We start from the raw sequence: 14,160 nt of genomic DNA, 5'->3' as shown, positions 1-14,160 counted from the left end.
CCAAATGACCTAAACTACACCAAACATCAAAACATTACAATACATAAACCTTTCAAGTCAATTCCACTTCCAAATTCATTCAAGTACATTCTTCATAAACCAAATTCCATATATATTCAATCAAGATCTCAATTTCCATATTCAAATCTATCAAACCAATCTTTAATTCAATTTCCAAATTCCATTCCATCCATTTTCCATTCAAACCATACAACGTCTTCAATTCAAATTGTTCCATTCAATTTCACATTTCATTCACAAATTCAAATACAACAAACCAACATTCATATTTCAATCTTAAATTACAAAAATTACAACATGATCCAATTTCAAATTACAAAAATTACAATCCAAATTCACATGGCCTATGATCATATTCCAAACCACAATAGCTCCATGATAACATCCAGCCTGCAATAATCATAATAGAGTAGCATTAAATCCATTGCATTTCAACGTAATCCAAAGGCATCCCAAAGTCAATTCAATTCCAACCAATGGAAAGTCAGAAATGATTCTCCAAGGCTTTCAAAGGTTATGATGTGTTTTTCAAGATGCCTATGCTTGAAGATTGAGATCCTCTTGCTCATTTAGATTTCAAAACCATTATCGTCATCATTACATTCACTTAAAGCGAGAGTTCCTAGGAGACAGAAATTGAATACACATAATATGTTAGGCATTGTTGAATCGATGGAAAGCCTTAGAGGAGCAACCACTGAACCGCTTGGGCCATTTGCATCTAATCTCTTCACATGATGGGGTGTGTTGGACATCTCAACCGAGTGGCTCCCATATTGTATCTGTTGGAAAAAAAAAACACAACATACTAACCTAACTTAACAACCAACAACAACTTTTCAGTATTTCCTAACATTTTGCAGAAGCCAATAAACAACCAATTTAACCTTACATAACATTAACAACCATCAATGCGTAACAAGCAGATGAAAACACACGAATATTTTCTAACATTAGCATCAACAAAAAGTTCACATCAGTATACCACATCAAGAAGGCAATGCATAACTAACATTTTAATAGAGTTCAACTCATTTACACATTAACTTCACAAACTGCATATCAGGAAATTGCTAACAGGTAAAATGTTAACATTTTCATTTTAAGCAGATTTCATTTTAACTGAATTTAAGCTTAACACAAGCTAATTCACACATACCTAACTCTAACAGAATCACTACATTTGATAACTAACTGATTAATTTCAAAGGGAATTTAAGGTGAATTTAGCGTATATTTCACAACTCAATTCGAACTTATAAATAAGTGCAATCTTCGTTCATTCAGAAAAAAATTCATTATTCATCACTCTTCATCTTCGTTTCATCACAAATCTCAGAACATAACAAAATCACATAACCGGAAAAATCATTCAGCAACGCTCTCACATTTTACTCTCCAAAAATCCTCACATTCGTTCAAGTCTCAATCCCTCACGTCAAGAAGAAGAAGAAAAAGAAGGAGGAAACCAAAAGTGCAGAGAGAAGGAAAGAAGATTCGTACCTGTTCGTAATCGGAGCTTCAATCCAGTGAGTTTTTTCGATCCGATTTCGACATTTTCCCCTTCTGTTTGCGTACATACGATATCAGAGCCAATGGAATTTGTGAACTTTTGAATTTTTAACGGATGAGGGAATGGCGTGAGCGTGATGATGATTTTGAACGAAGTGATGCAAAAGAGTAAGAAACGTGAATTGATGCTCCAGGATGCGATGTTAGCACAGTGACCCGGGATGCTAACGCGATGATGCTAAAGCTAAGATTCAAGATCACTTGTTGATCTGATCTTATTTAAAAAAAAACGCTTTTAGCTCAGAAGTGTTAATTCGCGTTTGTAGCTTTTTAAGTGAACATTTTCGTAGCCCTCTGGTTTTCAGTGTATGTGTTCCTCATGGGTGTGCATTTGTTGCTTTGGATGTTTGGGCCTAGGGCCTACATGAACCATTTCTTGCCCTTCCCACATGCTGCATGGGCCTGCACCCCTGGATTATTTTCTTGATTAATTTAATTAATTAAGGTCATTAGAGATTAGAGGATCATGTTAGTTAGAGATTTAGTCCATTAGAATTTTAGGTGGATTAAAAGTTTTAGAATTTAATTAGGGTATGATTTAGGTTTTAGAACTTATTAGGATTTTTATACTTGTAATTAGTTCATTAGAATTAATCATAGAAGAAATTAGCTCAATTAGGTAATTAGGCTAATTATAGTTTAATTAGGATATTAGATTAATTAGGGTTTTAGAATCTTGATTAGGCTAATTAGATTTCTTGATTAAAGTTTCTTGACAATTGGAAGTTTAGGTTAGAATTTAGAATTTTATGAACTAATTTTGAGAATTGTAATTAGGTAGAATTTTAATTGTTCTTAATTGATCTTTTAAATCAATTTGATTCTTGTATAAACCTTGATATGATTTTTGTGATAAGTTGCACCTTAACCCATGACATGTTCCCTTAGATCTAGGTTTTAGAATTAAACTTGGTTATTAACCTGATTGATCCCTAGAGTTTTCAAGTCCTTATCTCGTTTGTGCATAAATTTTCAATTGATTTTCCCCGATTGATTCAGTTGACCAAAGTTTGCTTTGATCAATTAAATCCTTTGCACTATGCTCAATTCTCCAAGCTTGTTCAAGTGATCAAAAGATCCTTGATAACTTAAAAGGGCGAGTCCATTGTTCAAGAAGTACGGGATATACTGGATCTCAAGAGTTGTATAAGACCTCAAGATTCAAGAAGTTGTTCAAACCAGTACAAGACAAACTGGAGTACTATTCAAGCACTACAAAGGTGAACTTAAAACTTGTCAATCACAAGTCAAGTCGTGTGCCATGAGCCTTAAGAAATAGAGAAAGGGTGACACTGGAGAATTCCTATCCTCATTCTGAATATCCTTGGGTACGAGACGAATAACCCAATTGCTCATCGTATTCACCTCTATTCATAGACTTTAGTGCAATTTAAATCGAGCAATTGATAAATCTTTCTACGCAGATGTGGGATTAAGACTGAAGACCAGACTTCAACCTTCTAGGGTTTCTTTTCTTCCCTATTGTTTTCTCTCAGTAAAACTAAAACCATTTTGTGAGTAAATTCAAAAACAATTAACAATATGACTAGGATTGTATGCTACGAGCCTTAAGCAATGGACAGGGGGTGAGAGTGGATAATTCCTATCCTCATTTTGAATATCTTTGGGTACGAGACGAATGACCTAGTTGCTCACTGTATTCATCTCCATTCATATACTTTAGTATGATCCAAATCATGACTCTCTTTTCAGAATAAAAGTAAACTTACCTCATCAAACTTAGTTTTGCCTTTGGGATTCATCTTCAGTTTAAAACCTTTTCAAAAAGGACATGTTACTTACGTTTTATCGTGAACAAAGCTTAAGCCTCCATGTGTGAGCAAACAATGTTTAATTGCTAGAATGCGATCAGAGTACATCCATTTTATCGCAAACAAACAAACACTTAAGTCTCACATGCTCGAGCATACAAGCAAGTTGACAGTAGAACATGAACGTTAATACTGTTCATTAAAAATAACTAACACATCCGTCTTAGTTCCATGAACTATAAAGCTCTGATTTCCTTATTGCACAAATGAGGGTACGTAGGCACAGGGGTTCAAAGCCTTGACGAGCACAATGATTTATTACTTTCTTTTTCACATTAATTATTATCCTTTCATTCTTTCGTGAGTAATCCTTATATAGTAACACCCGTTCTAGAAAAGAACAATCGAAACGGTTCCCGTTGAGTACGACATATATGAAGAATTCTAATACCTTCCCATTGCATAACTGACTTCCTTACCCTTTTTCTCTTCCCCCGAGTTTTATCGATGTTTTCCCTTTCCTTAGGGAATAAATAAAGCTCGATGATGACTCTGTTGTATCTTTGAGTGTGTGATGCGCTCAGGTATATTTCACACAGCTTCAGGAAACAGTCCTTCTGGTAGAAGTTGAAATCCCCTCGCTGAAAGTCTTGATGGAAACTAAGCTAGATTAGTCAAAATGGATTCAAATAAAGTTTGATCAACTCAACCTTATAGAGGAGAAGAGCCTAAAAGCATTATGTCACTGTCGAGTTTATATAGGCTTCTTAAAAAGGATTTGATAAAAAGGTTTGACCTCGAGTATTCCAAGAAGGCGACTTGGTGCTAAAGAATATCTTGTCATTTCATAAAGATTCACGGGGCTTTTAGTAAGAGCTTTTTCTGTAGGTTCTCTGATCCTGATAACCATGGATGGTGACGAATTAGCACTCCCAGTGAACTCCGATGCAATCAAAAGATACTTTGCCTAGAAAAGTGGAATACAAAAGCTCGCTAGGTCAAAAACCTGAAAAGGAAACTTAGGCAAAAAAGGTTATCCTGGTGGACAAAAAAGTTATGTAAACGTTTAGGAAAAAGTTAAGGATAAAATCAAAAGAATATCGCCCGCTAAGTTGAAACCCCGAAATGACAACTTAAGCAAAAAATGAGTATCCCGATAGACTAAAAACCTGAAAGGGCGGTTAATGCAAAAGTTATGGATTTTTTCCAAGGCAAAGACTGTGGCCCGTGAATCCATGTTACCATGGAAAGCTCTAGAAGAGAAAAATTGATCCAACCGCTCTCCTCAAAAGTAAGGTGTTGAGATCTTCAGGGACGTAAGGACTATAGAAGTGTTGAAACCTAATGGAAACTCAACAATTCCCATTGCCATTTTACTTTTTTTTGCATAATAATGACCTCTTTAAGGAATTACATCCTTATGGATCACTACCTAGTTACAAGTCAATTTAATAAAAGAGGATTTTCTCATTAAAAATGTGCCCGATTGTTTTTACTTTATCTACTTGCTTGCAAAATGTCGTTAGTTTTTATAAACATTGCATTAAGACTTTGGTCAATAATAAAAGCATTTGAAAATAAAATTAAATTGTTTTTGGCTTTTGAAATGTCTAAAGGGAGATCGATAGTCCCTAACAATACCCTTGTCGTATAAATATGTCAAACAATTTACAGGTCGTCATGTCCCTTTCAACACAAACAACAAAGTTCTCTTGAGGACTCGCTCATACATAGCGTGACAATAACATATTCATCTTGGGGCACCAAGGGCATCCACGTGTTCTTACCGATCATAGAATCGTCAAATTATGAGTGTCGAGAAGTCAGACCCACGCAACTCATAAATATTCATTGGTCTCCCAAAATAAACGTCCACCTTGCTGGTATTTTCCTTCATCAAAATACAATTGACATTTGTACCCTAAAATCCCACACTTGAGAAAAGAAAACCAATTCCACAAAATTTAATCACCCATCTACGTTCCCACATGCATCACATGCATCATCTAATGTATAACATTCCCACTAAGGTGATAAGTTTCATTCAATACAGTTATATCAATCATCTGCATTTCCATATGCATTTCATGCATCATTGCATTCTGCCAAGGCAAGACATTACAAAATTCAGTCAACTAGTTGCATCCCTACATGCATCTCAATACATCAATTCATGCATAATATTTCCACTAAGGTGGAGTATCATACAAAAAAATCAAGCATACATAAGATATCATAAATCAGGATCCAGGGTTAATCATAAGTATCCAGGTCAGTCCGCAGCCAAGTCGGCGATGTTTCTCTGAGAGATTTCATACCACTCATGTGCTCACGGGTTTATCCCCATCAAGTAATTCCTCACCTTTGTGTTTACTATGATATTCCCTAACATTTTTTCTATTTTTTCTCCCCAAGCAGAGGTTAACCTAAAAAGTCTCCTAGGAGCTTTACCCCTGTAGAGCTTTTGCGGTGAACCTCCCCCAATGGAGTCTTTTCTGGATTATTTTCCCTAATAAATGAACATATGAGATACTGCTCTGTCAATTATTGAGGAATATCATTTGTTTTGTTTAAGATACTACCCTATCAATTCTCAAAGAGTTTCAAATGTTTTATATTGAATGTTTTATCTGCCAGTTCTCAGAAAGCCTCAATTGTCTTCTGTGAAGTTCGATTTCCGTCAATTCTCAACGCATCTTCCAATTGTTTTATCATTAGAGACGTTGCCATGTTAAGAGAGTCTCGATGGTGTTATGTTGAGTATTTTAGCTGTCAATTCTCAAAAAGGCTCAACTGTCTTTCATGGAGTTTTGTTCTCTGTAAACTCTCAGAGCGTCTCCTAGTTGTTATTGATCATTGTAGGCCCTACTATGTTAATTCTCAAAGAGTCTCGGTTTTATTTTATGGAATGATTACTCTATAAATTCTTAGAGGATCTCCTATTTGTTACCTGCCCTAACTATTTCAAAACCTTTACTTTCAGTAGTGTTTCTATATATCATTCATATTTATTCTTAGTTAGGAGTTTCTGCATAAGTATCAAAAGGATATTTCGACAAAGCAAAGCTGAAATTTAACTCTATTAATTCTCGGAGAAAGTTTTCAGATGACATTTAGTTGAAAGCTCACTTCATTAGCTCTTGGAGGATATTTTGATTAGTTTTTAAATGAAAGTGGTATCTGCTTATTCATAGAAAATTGTTTCAATAATGTCTAATCGAAGTTTTCTGCGAAGTTCCTTGGGAATCTTCTAATAGCTATCATTTTGCATTCCATCTATTAAAAAAATCAAAAAAGTTTTTTTTAGTATGGTTATTTGAAAGCCTTCTCGGTTAACATTCAGGGAATTTTAAGAATGACGATTAATTGGAGGATCACTTTGTCAACTCTCAAAGGATCTTTTCAATGATTGTTATTTGAATTTTCACCTTGTTGGTTCACAAAGAATCTTTTAATGATTTCCCGTTGCATGTTTTATTTTTATTTTAAAAAGTCTATATGTACTTGCTTAAGTTGAAGGTTTTCTTGGTCAGTTCACGAAGGACCATTCAAATGGTGATTATTTTGAAGTTTAGATGGTCAAATATTTTCAATGATTGTAAGTCACATTGTTTATTGTTATGCATTTTTATAAAAAAATTAAACAAATTTGTTTGGGAATTCTTAAAACTACCCACGTGATGCAAGACATTACAGTTGATCAAATTGATGACGTAGTGGCTAACATCACTGCAATTCAGTACTTGGGTTTTAATGAAGCAGAATTGACAGTCGAGGGGCACAACCAAAACAAGGCTTTGTACATCTCTGTTACTTATACATATACCTTAATCTCTAGGGTCATGGTTGATATAGGTTCTTCACTCAATATGTTGCCGAAGAGAACATTGAGTCAATTGCAGTTTGAAGGACCAAAGATGCGAGCTAGTGCACTGATTGTACGAGCTTTTGATGGATCAAGAAGGAAAGTCATTGGAGAGGTGGATTTGCCAGTCTGTGTAGGTCCTCACCAATTCACTATCACTTTTCAAGTTATGATGATTCTTACGGTGATTGTTATCTTGAAAGGTGTTGTTGATAATTCCCGGGAAATATTTTCAATGGTTGTAAGTCACATTGATTATTGTCATGCATTTAAAAAAAACTAAATAAAACTTTCTTTACATCTTCACGTGCTAAGATAGAAGAACTCTCGATAGTTCCCGGAGAACCTTTCAAATAACAGTTAGTGGAAAGCTCACTTGATTAGTTCTTGAAGGATTTTCTATCCCTATTAATTCTCGAGGAATTATTTATGTATTTGACATTTGAACATGTTCGTTTTTAAGTCTAAAGGAAATATTACGATGACCGCCGACTGAAAGTTTACTTCGTCAACTCTTGGAGAAACTTTCAACATATGGAAATCAATAGTAGTCTTTGTTATGTCTCAAGGAATAAGTCAATTATCATTTCTTGGCATAAAATCATCATCAAAGGTGAAACCCTAATCAGAGTATAAACGTAACCCCTTTGTATCCCTAACAAGGTTAATCCTTCATAAAATCACTTCATTTTCCATTTCCAAAGACAAATTTTGAGGTCTTTTCGTATCTAATTGACCTCTACACTGCAAGTATGAATACTGTAGCAGTTTATTCTCCTGGGTTTAAGGCAGTTAGATAAGGCAGTTGTCATGCCCCAATTATGTCTTACCTTAAAATTGCATTGTGATGCGTGCTTTTCGCAAGTATATGAACGCGTCAGAGTAATATAAAAGATTATCGAATCCACAGAGACCAAGTGTCAATCTATCGTTATCTGTCGTTATAGTGTTTATCAAAGGCAATCGAAATAAGTGTTTTTGTAGTGTGCAATGAAAAGTAAAGTGTTAAAATAGATTTATAATTGATAAAGACAGGGTCGAATGCAATTCACGTAATCAATGGATAATCCAAGTACTTGCTAATAGACCTACTTATGGGCAAAGTTTCCTACTTTGAAAAGAACTAATTTAACGGGAACTGTCGCTTTCGCGTATTCAGAACCGAGTTGTACTCCCTAATCAAACCCTCTTATTGTCACTTATAAAAAGGCGCGCATTGCGTTAGAGTAGTAAACCTATTTTTAAGAAATATAGTATCTTGACTAAGTTGAAAAGTATTATAACCTGGATTTCTTAACCAAAAGAGGTTCTTACGAACCAGACTCTAAACTTATAAACGCGTCCGAAAATAGTTTTAAAATCTCTTTTCTTCTTAATGTTAAAAACTCCTAATGAACTAGACAAAGCGCTTTCGCTGTTTTTGAAATAGTTAAAAACAATTAAGTTTATAAAGACGTTGGACGACTTTCGATCTTACCCAACGAAATTGAAGTGCGGGAAAACTTAAGTTGAAAGTTAAAATAGCCCTTAAGTGTTTCTACGAACAATTGTACGGATTACTGGTTTAATTACGATCCTTACATTCTAACCTTATAAATTTAGTTAGACATGGTAAAGTAAAAGTGCATTAAAGTAAATAAAAGTAGTGCGAGTGCGGAAAGTAAATAAAAGTAGTGCGAGTGCGGAAAGTAAATAATTTAAAGCGAGTGCGAGGAAATAAATAATTTAAAGCGAGTGCGAGAAATAAATAAAGTAAAAGCGAGTGCGGGAAATAAAAAATTTAAAGCGAGTGCGGGAAATAAATAAAATAAAAGCGAGTGCGGGAAATAAATAAAGTAAAGGCGAGTGCAGGAAATAAACAAAATAAAAGCGAGTGTGGGAAATAAATAAAGTAAAGGCGAGTGCGGGAAATAAACAAAATAAAAGCGAGTGCGGGAAATAAATAAAGTAAAGGCGAGTAATAAAAACCTGCTCCAATCGGAGGGCTGAGTAAATTGCAATGCGGAAAAGAAAATGGCGGCAGGATTAACTTCCTTCCAAAGTGCTCCAAACTCGATTACAGACTCTATCACAAACTTGATTACACAATTGTGGTAACACCCCAATGCGAAGCGATTACCACTATAAAATACTGAATATATGCCTAAGTGAAACAAATTTGCTTCTGAGTTTGCCTCTGTTCTAAGTTTGGATGATTGTAAAAGTGAAATCGCGTTTCTATTTATAAGCAAGTAAAAAGATGGAAATGACTTGGATGCCTTTCAACTTGAAAATAGGAGGGAACCGTTTTTCCTCTTGTGGCGCCCGCCACAAGGCCATGGCGCCCGCCACAAGCACAATATGGGGCGCCTTAGTGGAAGTAGTGGAAAAACGTGGGAGTTGATGGAAGTTGAATTTGACACGTCATGGCTTGGCCTGTGGCGCCCGCCATTGGGTAGGCCATAAGAGCAAAATGCTGAATTTTAGGGTTTTTGGCTCTTTTTCGCTCCTTTTCTCGATCGGGGCTCCGATTAAAGTAAAAACCTGAAAACAAAGGAAAACACAGTAATAACACAACAAAATGACCATAAAACAACTAGAATGCATGTGAAATCGGAGTCGAAAATACGTAAATTTTAGTGTGATCAAACTCTCCCACACTTAAACCTTTGCTTGTCCTCAAGCAAAACATTATAAAGCTCATAAAAGAAAAACTGGTGTAAACGAGTGCTTCTGGTAAAAATTCTAAGTTCAAGTCGGGATGCAGTGATAGGTACTAACTGAGTGAACTAAGGGTATCATGATGACACTGATCCGCAAATACGGACATAAACTTCGTTCCTATATTAACCAACCCATATTATCCCACAATACCTAGGCCTGCCTCTTCATCTCTTTTTGTGTCCTTTTCATTCAGGAGCAAGCACATTAAGCCCGTTATCCGTACATGCTTCATAGTAGAGTGGCCTGTTAGTGATTATGATCTGAGCATGGGTTTTCTGGCACATAAATATGTGTAAACCCTTTTATTGGACCCAACTGTAGTTGTGGGGGATCGGATCGTAATCCGCCCTACCGAGTTCAGTGCCAGATACCTCTGAACCAACTACCAGCGGGTTATTGCTATTCTTTTTTCTTTTTCTTTTTGTAGCAATTTTTTTTTACAATTCTTTGGTTTAAATGACTTTGTGAGGGTCACCTATACCGGAGTTGCCTTTTTGCTTTCTTTTATTTTTTTGTTTTTTCTGGATCATTCACTTATTTGCATCGGTCCCCTACGTAGAGGATGCGTAGGCCGGAGCTGACCGCTGAGATAAACTACTAAGGACTTATACGGAAATGATGATTAAGGCCATGGTATATGGGGTGACGCAACCCGAAAAATACGGTATGCGAAAAAAACAACCGGCGAGAAAGAAAAGACAGAAGAGTCGCCACCGTGCGTTATTTATCCCAAAGAAGGGAAAGGAAACGCTCGAAGTAAACCTGGAGAAAGGAAAGGAAAAGACAAGGTCTCGCAACCAAATCTTGGGTTCGGGAGTCGATTATGCGAAGGGAAGGTATTAGCACCCCTACGCATCCGTAGTACTCTACGGGATCCACTCTTGTTTGTTTCTTGTCTAAAGGGTGTAGGTTTATCTAATGTACTATTTACTAAAAGGGTCAAGAGAAAAAATGACTCGCACGGATGTCGCATCCACTGCATACGTATCTCATCTGGAATGAGAATCAGAGTCTTCGTAGCTCGGGTATCTATGGGTTAAAGAGGAGTGTGCTCGCTAAGACGTCGCGTCTTATGCCTACGTATCCCATCGGGAATGAGAATCAGAGCAAAACGTAGTTCATCTAACTATGGGAACAAAGGTCTCGATTGCAACTAGGGCAAGAGAAAGGGAAAGTCTCGATCGCAACGAGGGCGAGAGAAAGGAAAGGTATCTATCGCAACGAGGGCGAGAGAAATGATCGCAACAAGGGCGAAAGCAAACAAAGATTAGTTGTTAGTCGTTAGTCAAACTCGGCAAGACATCGCATCTTGTGCCTACGTATCTCATCTGAACATGAGAATCAGAGTTGCCGTAGTTCGGCTTACGCACGCCAAACAAAACAAGACACCTACACACAAAAAGGTGGCAAACATGGAGCCCGACTGCCAATCACTGGACTTACATCAGCATCCGAACCAAAGCACACACAAAAGGCAAACGTGGAGCCCGAACGCCAATCACTGGACTTACATCGGCATCCGAACCAAAACACACGCACACTGGAACCCGAATGCCACTCGATGGACTTACATCAGCTTCCAAGCACACAACAACCAAACAAGTTAATAGGGAGTCGGGAACTCGAGCCTATAACTGTCAAGCACACACACAAAAAGAAAGAAAAGTGTGCCCGGAGAGATCTCGCACGATCTCCTGCCTACGTATCTCATCTGGTATGAGAATCAGGGCGACGTAGTTCCCCTTTATAGGGATACAGGACTAGCCTAACCAGATAACAGAGGGAGACACAACTAGGGAGACTACGACTCGAGCCTAGATGTTATCATGCAAAATCATCCCTAAGTTAAGGTTTCTAACTAACTTGCAAAGGAAGCAAGCCTATCCTAAACATGACTTGCACGAGAAGTAAGCCAAACCAAACCTAACTTGCACAGGAAGCAAGCTAAACTAAACCTAAATTGCACAGGAAGCAAGCTAAAGCAAACACACAAGCACAAGTAACACACACTATATGCAAGCAATGGGCTCAATCAGGGTTAAGTTTTAGTCGAGGGGTCATATCAACCTCAACAAACAAACCACTGGAACTGGGTTAATGGTGCTCTTAACCTTGCCATTGAGGGGCTAAGGTGAAGCAGATGAAAGGTGAGTGAAGATAAGACTTCACAGCTCTTATCCCTGGCCTGGGAGAGCTTAAGACAAGAATGTGTGGGTTCAGAAAGGGGGGAACCCTTCTACACATTTGATACTGACTCAACTGTACAATTGTACAAGATCTTGGGTTTGTATTTGCAATGCATCGACACAATGGTGTGAGCAAAGCAAATGACACACAGAATAGCAGGGGATAGATTGCATATCCCTTGGGTTCTGCCAATCGCCTCTTCACTTAGGAGGTCTTTGAATATGTACAGGGACAAATGTAAACAATCACAAACATTGCCTCTTAAGGAGGACTTCAGACAGGTGCCTGGCCAAGTAACAGGCCAGATCTTCCAGACTACATGAAGATAGAAAGGTATACCTCAATGCAAATTGCTTATCAAGCAAAGCAAAGCAAAAGTTCACAAGGAACTGAGCAACTAAAAGCACCTGAAACCAGTCAGACAACATTAGTACACAACTTCAAAATTAAAGCAAAAGGAAACAGATATCAACCAGTCAACACAAACAAGCTAAGTGTGCAATGCACAAGGCTCAAGGCATGTGAGCCAAGCAACCTACAAAACAAATGGGTTAGTCATGATAAACAAGCAAACACAACCAATTTGTATTGGTCTCATTGGATAATTGTTGGTCAACCTGAAAACATGAACTCAAATGTGAGTAACAGGACCACTAGGACAAGCCTAGGGTCAAAAGAGGATAAGAAAGTCAAAACAGCAAATGAAATCCAATCAAAATCATATTCAAACAATCAAGAGACAAAATCAATTGGGTTCACATTCATATCAATCATTATCATCATTTTATAAGCAAAAGAAGTCAAAGCATGGCATATGGAAGCTCATAGAAGTCAACAGCAAGACTTAGCTCAAAACCAATCTCAAACATTTCCAAAAATCATCAAATAAATCATGGTCAAACATAATCCATAGCATGGTAAGCATGTCAAATTTCAACTCATTTGGACAAGTAGAAGGTGGTCAATGAAAATCAGAAAGGCAAGGCAATTTTAAGCATGCTCAAAGAAGTCAACCAAACATGCATCAACTTGAAAAAATCATAAATCAGTGATGGCATATGAGAAATTAATGGTACTAAAACCTTGGCAAAGCTTAAGATGTCTACTAATCACATATCAAATTTCATGTTCATATAATAAAGTATGAGAATTTCACAAATGAAATGGGAACATGTGTCACAAAAAGTCAACATAAGACCAAACAGGGGACAAAAATCTCAAACAATTAGGAAATGCCACAAATAATTCCAAGAAAAATCACATGTAAACTAGACATACTCAAGTACATTCATGCAAAAAATCAAAGCATTTTGAGGTCAAGAGGCATGGCTATGAAAATCATCAAGTTGCACATCAATGGTGTGACACAAATTGTCACACCCTACTTCAAAAAATCATAACTCTAAGACTAGAGATGATAAATTCATGAACTTTATACCAAAATCACCATGGATGTGTCTAGTTTAAGCACAAAAAATTTCAAGGGCAAAGGATAAAGCATCACTATTTCACAAATGATTTGGCAAAAGGTACAAGAAATGGATACATGTTGCAAACCCTAATACCAAATAAAAACCACTTATCCAAAAAATCAGGAAAAAATATGATAAAATAATAGAGATCCTGATGAATCAAATGCAAAAAATCCCATTAAAATTGGATTAAAACTGATGATGTTATGAATTTTGCAAAATGATGTATCAAATTGAAATAAATAATGAAAAATGACATGAGTTTAATGAGACAAGGGGCACGCTGATGGCATTTTTGTAATAACCAGGGTCACTTATCTAAACGCCGCGTTTTGGCCAGGGAAAGGAAATAAAACGATTGGCTAATGGATGAACAGGACCATGCAATGCACGTGAAGTTCAAAGTTCTGGGCATGGCAATACAGATTAGGGTTTATGCTGAACAGTAACAACTTCATCCCTTCCAAAATTCGTGAAAAAATTTTAAACCCAGAAATGGCAATTGAATACATCAATGTAATCAGCAAACAACAAGCATGCATAATCCATCACTCATTTGCATTGAATC

The 14,160-nt window shown here is 36.7% G+C and overlaps 1 long non-coding RNA gene across 1 annotated transcript; it reads right to left on the bottom strand.

Moving 5' to 3' along the window:
* Positions 1 to 218: 218 nt before the first annotated feature.
* On the bottom strand, positions 219 to 1,906 carry LOC127097058 (uncharacterized). The gene is made up of 2 exons (XR_007792906.1): positions 1,525 to 1,906; positions 219 to 803 (listed from the first exon to the last, which is right to left on the bottom strand). It is a non-coding gene; the product is annotated as an uncharacterized LOC127097058 (long non-coding RNA).
* Positions 1,907 to 14,160: the final 12,254 nt, after the last annotated feature.

The sequence above is a fragment of the Lathyrus oleraceus genome, chromosome 6 (genome assembly GCF_024323335.1).
Source record: "Lathyrus oleraceus cultivar Zhongwan6 chromosome 6, CAAS_Psat_ZW6_1.0, whole genome shotgun sequence".
In the NCBI taxonomy this organism is placed as follows: Eukaryota; Viridiplantae; Streptophyta; class Magnoliopsida; order Fabales; family Fabaceae; genus Lathyrus; species Lathyrus oleraceus.
Note: the sequence above shows the minus strand (reverse complement) of the source record. Positions and strands in the feature narration are given on the sequence as shown.